Raw genomic sequence first — 15,873 nt, 5'->3', positions numbered from 1 at the left:
TACTGTTCATGATGAGAGCAATCTTGACCTTCCTTAATTTCTCATATTGATGGTAACCTTGGCTAAAGTGTTCTTAATTATATTCATTTCAAAAATACCCAAGAAAATGTTTCCAAAAGCCTTAATCTCATTCGTATTCCTCTCCTATCATTGAGCAGAATTATTTAAATTTTTTGTTCTTAAATTAAAGGTGAGTAAGGTATTCTGGTGGTGCAAGAGTTAAACGCATGGATGAAAAACCTGGGGATCTTTCCGATAAAATATAGTCATGGAAACATTGCAGAGGTCATTCTATCTTTCACACAGGGTGGCTATGAATCAGAATCTACTCACTGGCATCCCAAATCAACAAAGAAATAGAATTACCATCTATTTGATTCAGGGTCCAAACCAAACTGCTTCTTGCTTTTCCATGGCTAGTTTAAAAAGATATTTACAACTTGAGTGGTCCAAAAATAAATCAAAATCAAAGGAGAGTAGTATTTTATAACATAATTCTTATGATAGTTCGAATTTTAATATTAATATATAAAATTTAGTTTATGTTTTCATTTTCCTGGTTTACATACTATGTGTGGCTGCTTCCCCCCTATAATAAGAGGTCAATAATTGCTTCAAAACCCTTACAGCCTGTAAAACTGACAAAGAACTTATGGTTGATACTTTCCCACAGAGTTTGCAGATCACAGTTGAGTTTAGCCTTGCTGTGCTTCATTGGGAAAAAGACAAACTTCCCTGAGGCCCAGTAGCATCTCAAAGGGGAAAACAAAAAGTTGTATGTGTAAGTTTGAGAGAGGAAGGTGAATGTTTATTATGTATGCAAATAACACAATCCTTCCAAAACTATGAGCATGATGTGTCTGTTTCTACTGCTAAAAATTTACTTCTAAATCAATGAATTGTGTATATTTCCTTAGGCGTTTCTTTACTTTTCCAGTTACCCACTAAGGTTTAAGAGCCAGCCTAGGGAGCACTGTGTATTAAGTAACGGGGGAGCTAATTGCAAGCAACACAATCCCACTAATCACTCCAAGGAAGAAAAATGAGGCTGTCTGCCTGTCTGCTCTAGTAATGACTGAAAGTCTGCAAAACTTTATGTAAGCTTGCTATGACTCAGGGTTGACAAATAGCAGTGGGTTTGATTTTATAATTGTTATGATTATGCAGGTCTCATTTTTATGATTCCTTTAATTTTTCTTGTCTGGGCTAGCTTTATTTCATGTTTGCATTTGAGGGATAAGTTTGGCAGATACAGTATTTTTGGTTCACAGCATTTTTTTTCTTTCGGGATTTTACATGGGACTTGATTGCCTGCTTATCGCAGTAGTTTCTGCTGATAAAGCTGGTCTTATCCTTATCATTGTCCTTTGTAGGCAAGTGTGCTGTTTTCTTTAGCTTCCTGAGCCTCTCTCTTTGTGTGTGAAATTGGAGGGTTTGACAACATTTGATGATATCTTTCTTTTGAAGTCTGTTCTATTTGGGATTCTCTCAGCTTCTTACATAGTTTTTCCCTCCTTGTTGAAGGTGAGGAAATTTTGTTCCATGACTTCTTGTACCTGTAGGTTATGTTTGTTTCTTTCTTCTTACTCTGGGATCCTAAGCAGTTGTGAGTTGCTCTCTTTGGAGTATCCTACCTCATTATCAGGCTTTCTTAGAATTACTTTGGTTTTGTCTTTTGCTTGTTTGGCTTTTGGGTTTGTTTGTTTGGTTTTTGCTAATTGTTTCTCTCTCATTGATTGTCCTCAGAGTGATTGTCATTGAGCTCACTGATTTGATTTGCTTTCCTATCTTTCTACTCTCAGGTCTTTTACTATGTTGCCTAATTTTGTTATCTTATTGCTTATTTCTGGGATTCCTTTTGATTTAAGCATTTTGGTTTTTCAATTTCTTGCATTTTTTCCCCATAAATGTTCTCCACATCTCTTGAAGGGGCCTATATGTCATGCTTCTGAATTCTGTTTCTTAATACTTTTATTGGGGGCTCTTATAGCTCTTATCACAATCCATACATTCCTCAAATGTATCAAGCACATTTGCACATATGCCGCCATCATCATTTTCAAAGCATTCTCTTCCCACTTGAACCTCTGATATCAGCTCCCAATTTCTTCCCTCTTCCTCCCTCCCCTGCCTGCCTTCCCTCATGAACCCTTGATAAGTTATAAAATATTTTTTCCATATCTTACATCATCCTCCATCACCCCTCATCCACTTTTCCATTATTCGTCCCCCTGGGAGGGTATTCTAATTAATCCTTGTGATTGGTTTTCCCTTTCTCCCCCACCCTCCCCTAATCCTCCTAGTATTTCTACTCTCTTTGCTGCCCCTGAGGGGTTTACCTATCCTGGATTCCCTTTGTTGCAGGCTCTTATTGTAGCAGTGTGCACGCTCTGGTCTAATCAGATTTGTAAGGTAGAATTGAGGTCATGATAGTGGGGTGAAGGAAGCACCAAAGAGCTAGAGGAAAGTTGTGTGTTTCATCGGTGCTATACTGCACCCTGACTAGCTCATCTCTTCCCTGTGACCCCTCTGTGCCCAATTGTCTACCGATGGGCATTGGGCCTCCACTCCGTGACTCCCCTCCCCATTCACCTTGGGTATGGCTTTATTCTGGGTCTTAGATGCTTTATGCCTGATCCCATTGACACCTCATGGTCCCACAGACTGGTGTACTTCTTCCATGTGGTCTTTGTTGCTTCTTAGCTAGATGGCTGCTTGTTTATCTTCAAGCCTTTAAGACCCCAGATGCTATATATTTTGATAGCTGGGCACCATCAACTTTCTTCACCACACTTTCCCATTCACCCATTTTGTCTTCAGTGATTGTGTCAGGAAGGTGAACATAATAGAATGCCGGATTATTAGAACAAAATGTTCTTGTGTTAAAGGAGTACTTGAGGTAAGGCCCAATGTCCATCTGCAACCAACCTTAGTTTTAGAAACTACTTGTCAGGGTATTCTAGTGGTTTGGGTGATTTCTGGTTGTTTGTGTCTGTTTTTACTGATTTATTTTTTGTTTACTCTCATTGACTCCTGTTTCCTTGGCATCAAGATGCCACTATTAGTGGTGTGTGAATTGCTGGGTTGTGTAGAAGGAGTTGGTTCTAAGTAGTTAGAAGTAGTGTTGTGGAGAGGTTTAATGGGAACAGAAAACAAATGATGATGAAATAGAGAAAAGGGGAAACATATGAATAAGTAGGGAAGAAGAAAAAAATAAAATGAAATTAATGATAGTAATAATAAGTGGCCCTACAAATGAGAACATGTATTTTAAAGGGAATAATCAGAATTGATAGGTTTCATGGAAATATATTTTATGAGGAAAAAGAGGGATCAAAGAAAGAGATGATGGGTAATGTAGGAGAAAAGCATAAGAAAATATGTACCAGATTAGTTATGTCACATGCACACACATATCCAAATGTGCACACACACATACACACATATAAGTAAATATGTGTACGTGGATAAATATATGTGTATACACACATACGTGGATGTATACATACATATATTTGTATATATACACCGATGCATATATATATTCAAGCATAAATCATATACCACATATATATACACACACATGCATATGTGTTATAAGAAATATAATTAAAGGAGAAAAAGAGAGATAAAGAAGGAAAAGACAAGTGGGGAAGAAGTTAAGAAAGACAGAAATAGACACAGAAAGAGGGACAAAAAGTGTTTATGTTCAGAGAAGAGGAGAAACAAAAGACTGGCTGTGGTTTGGGTGTGGGTGCTGGAGTTCTGTTGCAATGGCAGCCCGAATGTGGGTTTCCGCACTGAGGGGTAAAAGATGAAGGAGGGGAAGGCAGTGGGGATGTGTATTATCAGGAGGGCAGGGTCAAACCAAAAGAGGAAATGGAAGAGAATCAGAAAATATAAAATACTCATAATAAAACAAAAGTACAACCCCCCCAAAAAATAAATTGGGGGGGGACCACTTTGTATGTGGGGATTCCTGCTCCTCTGGTAGTGTTATTGTGTGTATAAGTTCCATGTGGGAGAAGAGAAATGTGTGTGTGTGGCCGGGGGTGGGGGCGCTGCACACACACCAGAGAAATATTAGGCAAGAAGTCACACAGCGAAAAGTATAACTTGGGGACTGTGAATGTCTTCACTATGCGCTCCCCATTCAGCCATTCAGTCTGCTGACCATGCAGGGCCCCAGTGGCCCCCAGAGGAAAGAGCTTTGCGCACCTGGTTGCCTTCAGGAGCCGAGAAGAATTATTGTTCTCAGGAAGAGCTTGTGCCCCTAGCCAACAGTGAAGGGGAATCTGTCATCAGGCGTTGTTGCTCTTCCACTTCAAGAAACTTTTGGTTGACTTAGCTTTGATGGTGATTTTCTCACTGCGTGAAGTGCAGTATATTCTTTTTAGTGGAACCTCTCTGATCGTTGTTGCGGAGGTTTTCCCATGCTTGTTGTCCGGCAGCCATATTTCCTCATCTCTTGATTCAAGTAGCAAATACACGACTACAGAAAGGTTCCTCCTTACCAAGGCTGACATTGTGAAAAAGCAGGACATTTGAATGAAATGGATTAAAATGGATTAAAAGTGACTACTGGAATGTGCGTCACTAGTAGTCTTTGTCTCTAGCACTTACGCTACAATCAGCCTAAAATCGGGAATATAATGGGAATTGCCAGTTGGCCTATCTTGGGTATCACCTCAAGTCTTTGACAACTAGTTGTATGTTCAGAGGGAATATCTACTCCCTATTACAAGCAGGGTGACATGGAACAGAGTTTACATGTGCTACATCTGCTTCTAAGAGTCCTGGTGACGTAGTGGTTGTGCACTGGGCTGCTAGGTGCAAGGTTAGCAGTTCAAAATCACCAGCCACCACTCAAGAGAAAGATGAGGTTTTCTAATCTCCTAAAGAGTTATATATTCTGAAGTACACAAAGACCTTACCCTGTCCTATTGGATTGCTATCATTTTGAATTGACCCCATGGCTGTGAATTTGGTTTTGGTTTTGTATATCTGCTTTTGTTTTCCTTAATATTTCTTCATAAAACTATCTACTAATTTTAAGAGATAATCATGCCTCTTGAAAAGCAATAATAATGGGGGAAATATAAGTACTGTTTCACAATACCCCTACGTGAGGTAGGAATGTCATATCTACTCTGCCGTTGTTATCATCTGGTTCCTGCTGTGTTGCACCAAGTGGACAGAGGGCTCAGAGAAGCAGAAAAATAGCACCACTCTAACTTCTGATTTTGTTGTGAATTATAAACTAATTTTGTCTTTGAACAGAATGTCTCCCTTTTTCTAGTTTATGAATTAAGAAACATTAAAATAAAATTTCTTTGCCTGTTTGATTTGAGTCCATGTTCTTGCATTAAATTGACATACCCATCTCTCTTTGTGTATATGTGTATACATAATTTAGTACATATATATCATGCCTTGAACTCTCTTATAATTTTGTTTCACATTTCAAATATGAAAAATTGTTTTTCTTTAATCTATAATCTACTATTTTATGATTAGCAAATTTTGCTATTGTTAATTATGTGCAAAATAAGATGTTCTTTATAACCTATGGGATCTTAGGTTTAATTAAATATTACATGTAAACAAAATGTGTATTCTGAAAAAATCACCTGCAGTTTCCAAATCTATCTTTTTGTGTTTGAAAAATAAGGGGTTGGGGGCCAACATATAAAATAAGAAAGCTGAAAATAGAATTATTGATATCATTGCTGCTAGAATCCGGAAGCCATAGTTCATATCTAGAGATCTTATCTTGGCCATTTAGAAAGCCAATCTAGTCATTATATTAAACAGATGTGACTTTTAGAATTTAATAATAAAAAGCCATGTTTGGGCTCTAATTTTCCTTTAAGTTATTCTTTCAGAATATTTATACTCTTGCCTGTGGATTAGAACAACTAGTTCCCAAGAAACACCCATAACACTGAAACACTGTTTGCTACTAAAGTTGTGGGATTATGCTCTGCCTTCATAGAGCTGGTCTACCTTTCCTATGTTATTTATTGCATAGATGCGCATCAGACTTTTGCCCACTGTAGCCCACTGAAATGCAACCTTTTTCTTAGGGTTTTCAAAGACATTAAATTAAAAAATTTAAGAATTCTGAAAGTAAAAATAGGAAAACTCACATTTAAATTTTAATTTCAATTAAACAATAAATTACACTTATAATTATTTGTGCCCTATGTAATCTGTAGGAGTCCTGATGGCATAGTGGTTAAGCATTAGGCAGCTAACCTGCAGGACCAGCAGATCAAAATCACCAGTGCTCTGCAAGAGAAAGGTGAGGCTTTCTACATCCATGAAGAATTATGGTCACCCTTTTATGAAGATGGCACCACAGGCAAAGGAGGAAGCCCCTGTCCCTCCCAAAATGGAAGGGAAGCCAAAGCAAAGGCATTGAAGGCAAATATGCCCATTCTGAAAAGAGTCTACAGACACACACACACACACACACACACACGAAGAAGATAATCCATGCCTCACCCACCTTCCTTCAGCCCAAGTCATGGAGGCTAAGAAGGCAGTCCACATAACCTCAGAAGAGCGCCCCCAGGAGAGACAAGTTGACCACTATGCCATCATCACACCCATGAAGATCAAAGATAACAACACCCTTGTGATGATTGTGCATGTAAAGGTCAACAAGTACCAGAGCAAACAGTCTGGGAAGAAGCTCTATGATATTGATGTAGCCAAGGCCAACACCTTGATCAGGCCTGATGGCAAGAAGAAGGCATTATATTTCACTGGATCCTGACTATAGTGCTGTGTATGTTTCCAACAAAATCTGAATCATCTAAACCGAGTCCAGCTGGCTAATGCTAAATATAAACTTTTTCAATACAAAAAAAAAAGAACAAAAACAAGAGTTACAGTCTTGAAAACTCACAGGGGAAGTTTTACCTTATCCTATAGGGTTGCTATGAGACAGAATCTACTTGGTGGCAGGGAGTTTGGGGGTGTATTACTAATTTCTGCGATGCAATCTCTGGGACATACTTAAACTAATAAAACCTAGTTTATCTGAAATTCAAATATAAGTAGTATCCTGTAATTTATTCTGCAACACTACTGGAGTTGAAATAAGGACAAAGGGCCCCAGCTCTCCCCTTTGTGGTGCGAGTTGTCCTTATTCAGATAACAGCATCCAAAGAACTCATGTCTTCAATACTCTCCTTGGACAGCTAAAATCTATCCTACTTTAGGAGGTTGAAGTTTGCTAAAAGAAACTTCATGGGATTGAAGACGACAGAAACTAGTAGCAATTCCTTTGAAGAAATACTATCCACAGTCGCAGTCCCCAGGGATGAATAGAAAGGTGTTTGCGTTAGTCTTGTTAGACTAGAGAAACAAAAGTCATAAATACTCATATTTTATATGACAGTTTTATATGAAGGGTAAATGTACAATAAGAAAGCATCCTAACCCAGTGCCGTCCAAGCCTGTAAGTCCAATTTAGCCCATATGTCTGACACCGATCTACAAAGTCCTCCTCAATCTCACAAAACACATGCAATGCACCAACTGTAGGAGGAAAGCCAAATCAGTGAGCATGTAAGCATCTCAGAGCTGGCAGGGGCTTCCACGTGGCTTCTCCAGCACCCAGGGCTGCATTAGGGTAGGTCCATGTGTCTTCTTTTCAGGGATGTCTCATAGGAAGTGAGGCTTGCCAGCTGAGGCAGAGGACTAGCTAAGGCAGCCTCACACTGATGGGACCATCAGAGCAAGAGACCAAAAAGGCGAGGCTCACTGAGCCATTTATCTCTCTTCCCTTCAATGAATCCCACATGTGTTCATCAGCCAGGTTGGCACAATAAACCTTCACTATCACCGTTGCTCCAAATATTCCGTCTTTCTGGCACCTCATTTGAGCTAATTCTGGGCCACAGTAGACTCTTCCCTTCAGCTCTTCACAGGGATTGACTATAATTGCTTACAGAGGCAATGATGTTTTGTTGTGTTTAATGACCCACTAGAAGCTTCCTTCAATTCTGTGTCTCTTTTGCTCACCCTATTAATAAATTGTAGGCTCAACCCCAAAGTATCCTATTTGCTAATATTTTTCTTATTAAGAAGGCCTTTACACTCAACATATTTAAAGGAATTCATGCTTGCTTTCAGGATGAGGTGATCAGTCTTTGTCTCCCTTTTTCCTGATCCTTTTATTTTTGTTCCTTTGACATATTATGCTGATATCAGCTGAGGTCTAGGGAACACCTATTACCAGCTGAAAACTATTACTCCTACTGTGCCAACAAATTATTTGTTACCTCTTAGTTTATACTACCTTTTGGAAAAACTGACCTGCCAACACTGGGATTTTGTTAGTTCAAAATGGGTGTTCTTCATGGTTTCCCACTTCCAGATTTAATATTTATTAACACTCTGTAGCAGTTGCGATCCAGAATTATTAGATGGCATTGGCATCCATGCTGCATATTCCTTTTGTTGTCTGTGGGTTATTTCCAGGGAAGAAGAAAATTAAGTCTTTTTCTACTACCATAGAAGCATTTATTTTATACCTGGCTACTTAGCAGGTATAAATTATTTCTTAGCTTTAATAGATTTTTGCTTGATTATTTTACATTTTTCTCGTAGAAAATCATCTGAAAATGAAATGCTTGACATCCCTTTTATAAAGTTACATTACATAGTGTCTCTCACATGCATAAAAAATGATTAATTTTTATCTTCAGTTTTTAACATAGGTTCCAGGAATTCTTAGCAACTAAAATCATGGGTTTCCTATAAATATAGTTATACAAGAATGCTTCTGTATTATTAATTCAATTGAACTTTCCATTTGTATTTGTTTTTTTCTTGACTGGAAAACATATCTTCCCATCAAAAAGTCTACTCTATATTTAAGTGTGTCCAATCATTTTAATTAGAGGCATACCATTCATCATTCAAACTTTATGCAGAAGCAGGATAAAAGGGTTCTGGCATTTACTCTAAAGCTATTGTGAATTGAAATGTCTAAGCTACGTTGACATCATGACCCAAGGATTTTATTTTGAGGGAGGGGGAAAGAAAGAAAAAAAATTTAAACTCTAGCTACATAATTGGAGAGCTTTGAGCATATAACATAGGAATGTGTTAATTTTGGTATTCTGTGAGGTCGTTTGCAAATTAAAAATGCTGTGTCTGCTTTATATTAGAGAAGGACACACTAGCCCACATAATATGATGTACTACAGTCGTATTTTGTATAAAAATCACTCCATTTCCACAGCTGTTAAAAAATCCATTGATAGTGGTAATTTAATTGTTTGAATAAAGTGAATTTGGCTCAAACAATTATTTTGTTTCCTTAATGAGGTTTGAGTTTTTGTCTATTTGTTTTTTTTTAATTTATGTCTCTCATTGTCTTTAAATTATCTGTTGAATATAGTATTTGTGGTGAGTATGGGTTGTAAATACATCTTATTTTTCTCAAACAAATTATATCATCATAAAGCAACTTTAGAAGTTGGTTTTAGAAGTCTGAAAACCAATTCTTTAACTTTATCTCTTAGAATAGTAATTCTATCCATGATACTCAAAATGAAATGTCCATGAAGTAAAATAGATATGCACATGTCAACAGTTTTTCTTTTGTGAAAGTATTTGCTTTAATCTCTTAATTTATGAAGGTGTAAAATTTTATGTTTTGTGAGTTAAAATAATTAAGTGTGATAAAACAATCCACCAGACATTTTATCAACTTTGACAACCTTCCATGTTTATCATAGTGCCTACTAGAGCTCCCTCTGCCTTTTATTTAATGGATCAGTCTAGTGCATGAAGTATCCCCTATTATCTATTTAATTTTTGACAAATATTTAACTAAGTAAGAGGCATCACATCAGAGGGTCCTGATTATAAAATAATTGTTATCTGGAAGATTATTAGAGACAATTTAATTCAAACAAATATTTTGAAGACTGGAAGACACTTTTGAAGCTATAATATGCAATGTAAAGCTACCCACACCTAATTTCAAGGGTTGTGTGTGTGTGTTGTTGTTGTTGTTGATGTTGTTAGGTGCCCTGAAGTTGGCTCCAACTCATGCTAACCTGATGTACATTAGACAGCAACATGGCAGGGTGTGGAATATACAGATGCTTCAAATATTCATGGAAAACCACAATGGTCATTTAATTTTTTTCACAAACTTTTTGAAGCATCTTCATATATATTTAATTTGTCAGCATTTATTTATTTAAAGTGTTAAGCATATATCAAAGATAAAGAATTCTGTAAGTAGGACTTATCACCTTGATTCAAAGAAAAGAATTCTGTAAACAGGACTTATCAAAATATTTATGAAAAACTTATTTCTGAATTATATTTTTCCATGACCTTTTTAAACCCTCATGGTATAATGGCCAGTACATTTTTGGAAAAGGTTCTTGGATCTCAAAATAATATATATTAAAATATAATGTCATTATATTTTATGTATAATATTGGCACAAATTAAGGTATAACAAGTGTTGGTGAGGATATGGAGAAAAAGAAACACGTGCGGTTTCTGTGATATTGCAAATTTTGTCAGCCTTCTTTATGGGCAACATGCTTTTATCTATAAAAAATTAAATGTTTGATGCCTTTTTGGAGGATGAGGAAGTTTTGGACACTATTAAGATATAGTTAATTGTCCTCAATGATCCCTGCTTTATTTTTTATGTGTTACGGTGATTGAAAAGTTCTGAGACTGCCCATATATTTGGAATATTCTAAACAGAGGAACCAAATTAATCTATGTGATAATTTGCTCTAAATATCATTTGTGATATCATTTATTGAATAAAATATGGGTGCCTCCATTAAATATTCACTGGAAAGCGAGTCTTCTGATTTTTATAACTCTTAAAAAAGATTGAAGCTTAATTCTTAATCATAAGTAGCAGATTATCTATTGCTAATTAATCTGTTAAATTAAAATGATAAGTATCCCTTTCATAATGTTGACACACAAAACATCTTCTTTCCTCAATACTCCCTCCCTTAAAGTTCTTGTCAAGTTTCCATTATTTAGGATAAGTAATTATCTAACAAATACACATGTTTTAATTTCAGGACAAATTTTCACTTGCTAGAAGTAATATCTCATAGCTAACTTAATTTCACAGTAGCAAAAGAGCCATCAGATGCATTTTTCAAACTTCAAGTCTGAATTAATTTGCTAAACTGACTCCGCTTGATCTGAAGTATTCCAGGCTCTCTTCTGTTCAAACAATCCATGCATGCCCTGAAATTTTGAGTTTGAATTAAATGTATAATTTGCATTGTACATTGAGTTTTACTTGTTGACATGTGCAATTGTTACTAAAATAATTGCCAGCATTTCACCTACTTTATCTTAATGTTTTCTTCCTACACAGAAGAGGAATCAGGTGAAATAGGAACTTTGTTATATTCTAATTCATCATTTTGCATTTTTATTTTTTTACAGGATATAATATATGGGAATTTATTCACTTTATGCTTTTATATTTGACCTAATACTTAGAACTAAGCTTAGCAAAATGTTAACTCTTATATTCTTCTTATATGACATAAACAATATTCTTATACATATTTACTTTTAACATAAAATAAAAATGATATATCCCTCTCTGTAGGCCAGAATCATTCCAAAGATATGTTTGAAATCATTAAAATGGGTAGTCTAATCAAAACTAGAAAATCCCCAAAGCGTGAATAGATGGATACCTGAAACATAAAAATTTCATCTTGATCAATTGGATTAGAAAAATTTTTTTAATATGGTTCCAATAGAAACACATTTAAGAATTAGAACAAGATAATACTGGGAGATTAAGCGAGCCTGCAAGAACATGGGCACAAAATATGTGATTGCACTTTATCTCCCCTTCATGATTTCTAAACTGGGATTACATATTTTTTTAATTACCTAAAAAATGTTCCTACAATTTTTTGCTCTGTCTTGTTTATGTGCATGTCATTATTTCTGCAGGTCTGTCTAAATAAGATAGACTGGATGAACAATCTTGAGGAGAAAACAATAGGACAGACAGTTCCCTGGGGATATGGGAGAGGGGGAGGTTCGGAGAAAGGTAGTAGTATTAACAAACCCAGGGACAAGAGAACAACAAGTGATCCAAATCAGTGGTGAGCAGGGTGTAGGAGGCCTGGTAGGGCTTGATCAAGGGTAACATAACCAAGAGGAATTAGTGAAACCCAAATGAAGACTGAGCATGATAGTGGGACAAGAGGAAAATCAGAGTAAATAGAGGAAAGAGCTAGGAGGCAAAGGGCATTTATAGAGGTCTAAATAAAGGCATATACATATGTAAACATATTTATACATGAGAATGGGAAAGTAGATCTATGTGCATATATTTATAGGTTTAGTATTAAGGTAGCAGAGGGATATTGGGCCTCTACTCAAGTACTCTCACAATGCAAGAATACCTTCTTCTATTAAACTGGGATTCTATGATGCTCACCTTCCCGACACAATCGCTGAAGACAAAGTGAGTGAATAAGCAAATATGGCGAAGAAATCTGATGGTGCCCTGCTATCAAAAGATATAGCATCTGGGGCCTTAAAGGCTTGAAGGTAAACAAGCAGCCATCTAGCTCAGGAGAAAGAAATCCCACATGGAAGAAGCACACCAGCCTGTGTGATCACAAGGTGCTAGACATATCAGTTATCAGGCATCAAAGAAAAATATCATATCATTGTATGCTCACCTCCCTGATACAATTGCTGAAGACAAATGGGTGCATAAGCAAATGCGGCAAAGCAAGCTGATGGTTCCCTGCTTTAAAAAAAAGATGCAATGTCTGTGGTCTTAAAGACTTGAAGGTAAACAAGCAGCCATCTAGCTCAGAAGCAACAAAGCCCACATGGAAGAAGCACACCAGTCTGTGTGATCATGAAGTGTCAAAGGATCAGATATCAGTTATCATCAGAACAAACAATTATATTATTGTGAATGAAGTGGGGAATGTGGCGTGGAGAGCCAACGCCTATTTGTCGGCCACTGGACATCCCCTTACAAAAGGGTCTCAGGGAGGAGATGAGCCAGTCAGGGTGCAATGTAGCAACAATGAAACATGCAACTTTCCTCTAGTTCCTAAATGCTTCCTTCTCCTCCCCCCTCACCCCAATCATGATCCCAGTTCTACCTTACAAATCTGGTTAGAGCAGAGGATATTCACTGGTACAGATAGGAACTGGAAACACAGGGAATTCAGGGCACATGATCCAATCATGGCCAGTGGTACGAGTGGCGATACTGGGAGGGTGGAGGGAGGGTGGGTTGGAAAGGGGGAACCGATTGCAAGCATCTACATATAACTTCCTCCCTGGGGGACAGTCAACAGAAAAGTGGGTGAAGGGAGATGTTGGACAGTGTAAGAGATGACAAAATAATAATTTATAAATTCTACTCAAGTACTCCCTCAAGGGTTCATGAGGGAGGGGGGAGCAGGGACGGAGGGAGACAATGAGGAGCTGATGCCAGGGGCTTAAGTGGAGAGCAAATGTTTTGAGAATGATAAGTGCAATGAATGTACAAATGTGCTTTACACAGTTGGTGTATATATGGATTGTGATAAGAGTTATATAAGTCCCTAATAAAATGAGATTAAAAAAAATGTACCTAAGTCTAGCGATCATTCACTAGGGACAGTTTTGCCTAGTGACTCAGATATTGATATCAGTCTGGATCTTCCACTTGCCTGATTTTTTATTCTTAAAAGCTACTGGTAGTTAAATTGGCTTAAATCTCAGTTACTTCATCTCTAAAATTTCACTCATACTGAAATATACCTTCATGGAGTTAATGAAAGGATCATATGCCTTGACGATAGTAAGATTCTACCATTTTAAAAGTACACTAAATCTAAAACTTGGCATTCCTTCAATAAGATAGACAATGCTACACAGGTGGATTATAACCAGACCTAGGAGAAAAGATTAATAGCAGTTATTCTCTAGGAGAAAATTGTAACCTGAAGCATTAAAATATTTATTTTTTAATGAAGCATTTTATGATCTAACCTATTTCATTAAGACATCTTTTTTTTTTTTTTTAAGAAAAGAAGAAAAATGCAAAAGGGGCACAGGGAAAAGCTACTGTTTACAAACACTCCAGGGGTGAGGTCCAGGTAGTATGGCAGGGGCCAGACCAAATCCAGGGGTACATATGTTGGCCAACAAAAAGAGGGGTGGGTTGCAGGAAAGGACAAGAAAAAAAAAGAGCTGTGTGGTGGGGGAACAGGGCACTGACCCACCCAAGGGGAGGGTACTGTTTTTGTGTCCATAGGGAAAGCGGTAGCAGACTTCAATCCGGTGTTCCAGGATGCGAATGCAGCATGCTGGCGTGGAGAGGGGAGCAAGTACAGGGGCCCGAGGGCTGGGCCCCGAGGGCTGGGCCCCCATCCCAGCTATGTGGACAACTGACCCTCCCCGCAGATGAATTCACTTTAGAGGACAGCACGGAAGCTGCAGCTAGGGGAGAGGGGCATTCTGATCAGAGCACAAGGGAGCAAATGAACGGGGAGATAAAGAGAGAGGAGCACATCCTGACCCACCAGGCCTGGAGGACGATATCCCTGCTCCGAACAGCCCATTCAGAGTGGAACATATGGCTGATTCCACTATGTGACACAACGTCCCTCGCTGACCCAACAGGAGACAACACTGGCCCGGTCTGACTCCATGACACTGAGGCAAAACAGGAAAGGCCTGCAGCAGAGCAACAGGGGGAGCAGAGCAGGGAGCTCCCGAGGGAGTGCAAAGGATAAACTTTGGGGCCAGAGCGGGGGAACCCGATCAGACTTGACTGGAGGACACACCTAGAGGTAAAAAATCAGACCTTGATCTAGTTACAGGTTTTTCTTTCTTTTTAAAAATTTTTCTTTTTTTAATTAATTTATCCTTCTCTGGATCATTGGTTTTCTTTTTTGCTGACATCATTGTGTTCTCTTTTGTCACTTTGTCTTGCTATGCCTTGCTCTTTGGTGCATATTATTATCTATGCAGACAGATCCAGATAAGATAAGTTGGAGGAACAGTCTGGGCGAGAAAATAACAGGATGGATGGTTCTGGGGGCCATGGGTAAAGGGAAGGCAGGGGAAAGGAGATCGTGTTACCCACCCAGGGACAAAGAAGCAACAAGTGATCCAAAATCAGTGGCAAGGAGGGTGTGAGAGGCCTGGTAGGGATTCAGCAAGGGTAATGTAACCGAGAGAAATTACTGAACCCCAAATGAAGGCTAAGCATGATAGTGGGACAAGAGGAAAGTAAAAAGAAATAGAGGAAAGAACTAGGAGACAAAGGGTATTTATAGAGTTCTAAATCCAGGCATGTACATATGTAAATATATGTATATAGGATCGTGGGGAAATAGATCTACGTGCATATACTTATAGGTTTAGTATTAAGGCAGCACATGGACTTTGGACCTCCACTCAGGTACTTCCTCGATGCAAGAACACTTTGTTCTATTAAATTGGCATTCCATGAGGCCCACCTTCCCGACATGATCACTGAAGATTAATGTGTGCATAAGCAAATGTCGTGAAGAAAGCTGATGGTGCCCAACTATGAAAAGATACAGCATTTGGGGTCTTAAAGGCTTGAAGATAAACAAGCGGCCATCTAGCTCAGAAGCAACAAAGCCCACATGGAAGAAGCACACCAGCCTGTGTGACCACGAGGTGTCGAAGGGATCAGATATCAGGCATCAAAGATCAAAAGAATCATATCATTGTAAATTAGGGTGAGTGCAGAGTGGAGACCCAAACCCATCTGTAGGCAACAGGACACCCCCTTACAGAAGGGTTATGGAGTGGAGACAAGCCAGTCAGGGTGGAGGGTATCAACA

The 15,873-nt window shown here is 38.1% G+C and overlaps 1 pseudogene; it reads left to right on the top strand.

Moving 5' to 3' along the window:
• Positions 1 to 6,346: 6,346 nt before the first annotated feature.
• LOC142429484 (large ribosomal subunit protein uL23-like) lies at positions 6,347 to 6,824 on the top strand (annotated as a pseudogene).
• Positions 6,825 to 15,873: the final 9,049 nt, after the last annotated feature.

The sequence above is a fragment of the Tenrec ecaudatus genome, chromosome 16 (assembly GCF_050624435.1).
Source record: "Tenrec ecaudatus isolate mTenEca1 chromosome 16, mTenEca1.hap1, whole genome shotgun sequence".
NCBI lineage: Eukaryota > Metazoa > Chordata > Mammalia > Afrosoricida > Tenrecidae > Tenrec > Tenrec ecaudatus.
This window is presented reverse-complemented; position numbering and strand designations above follow the sequence as displayed.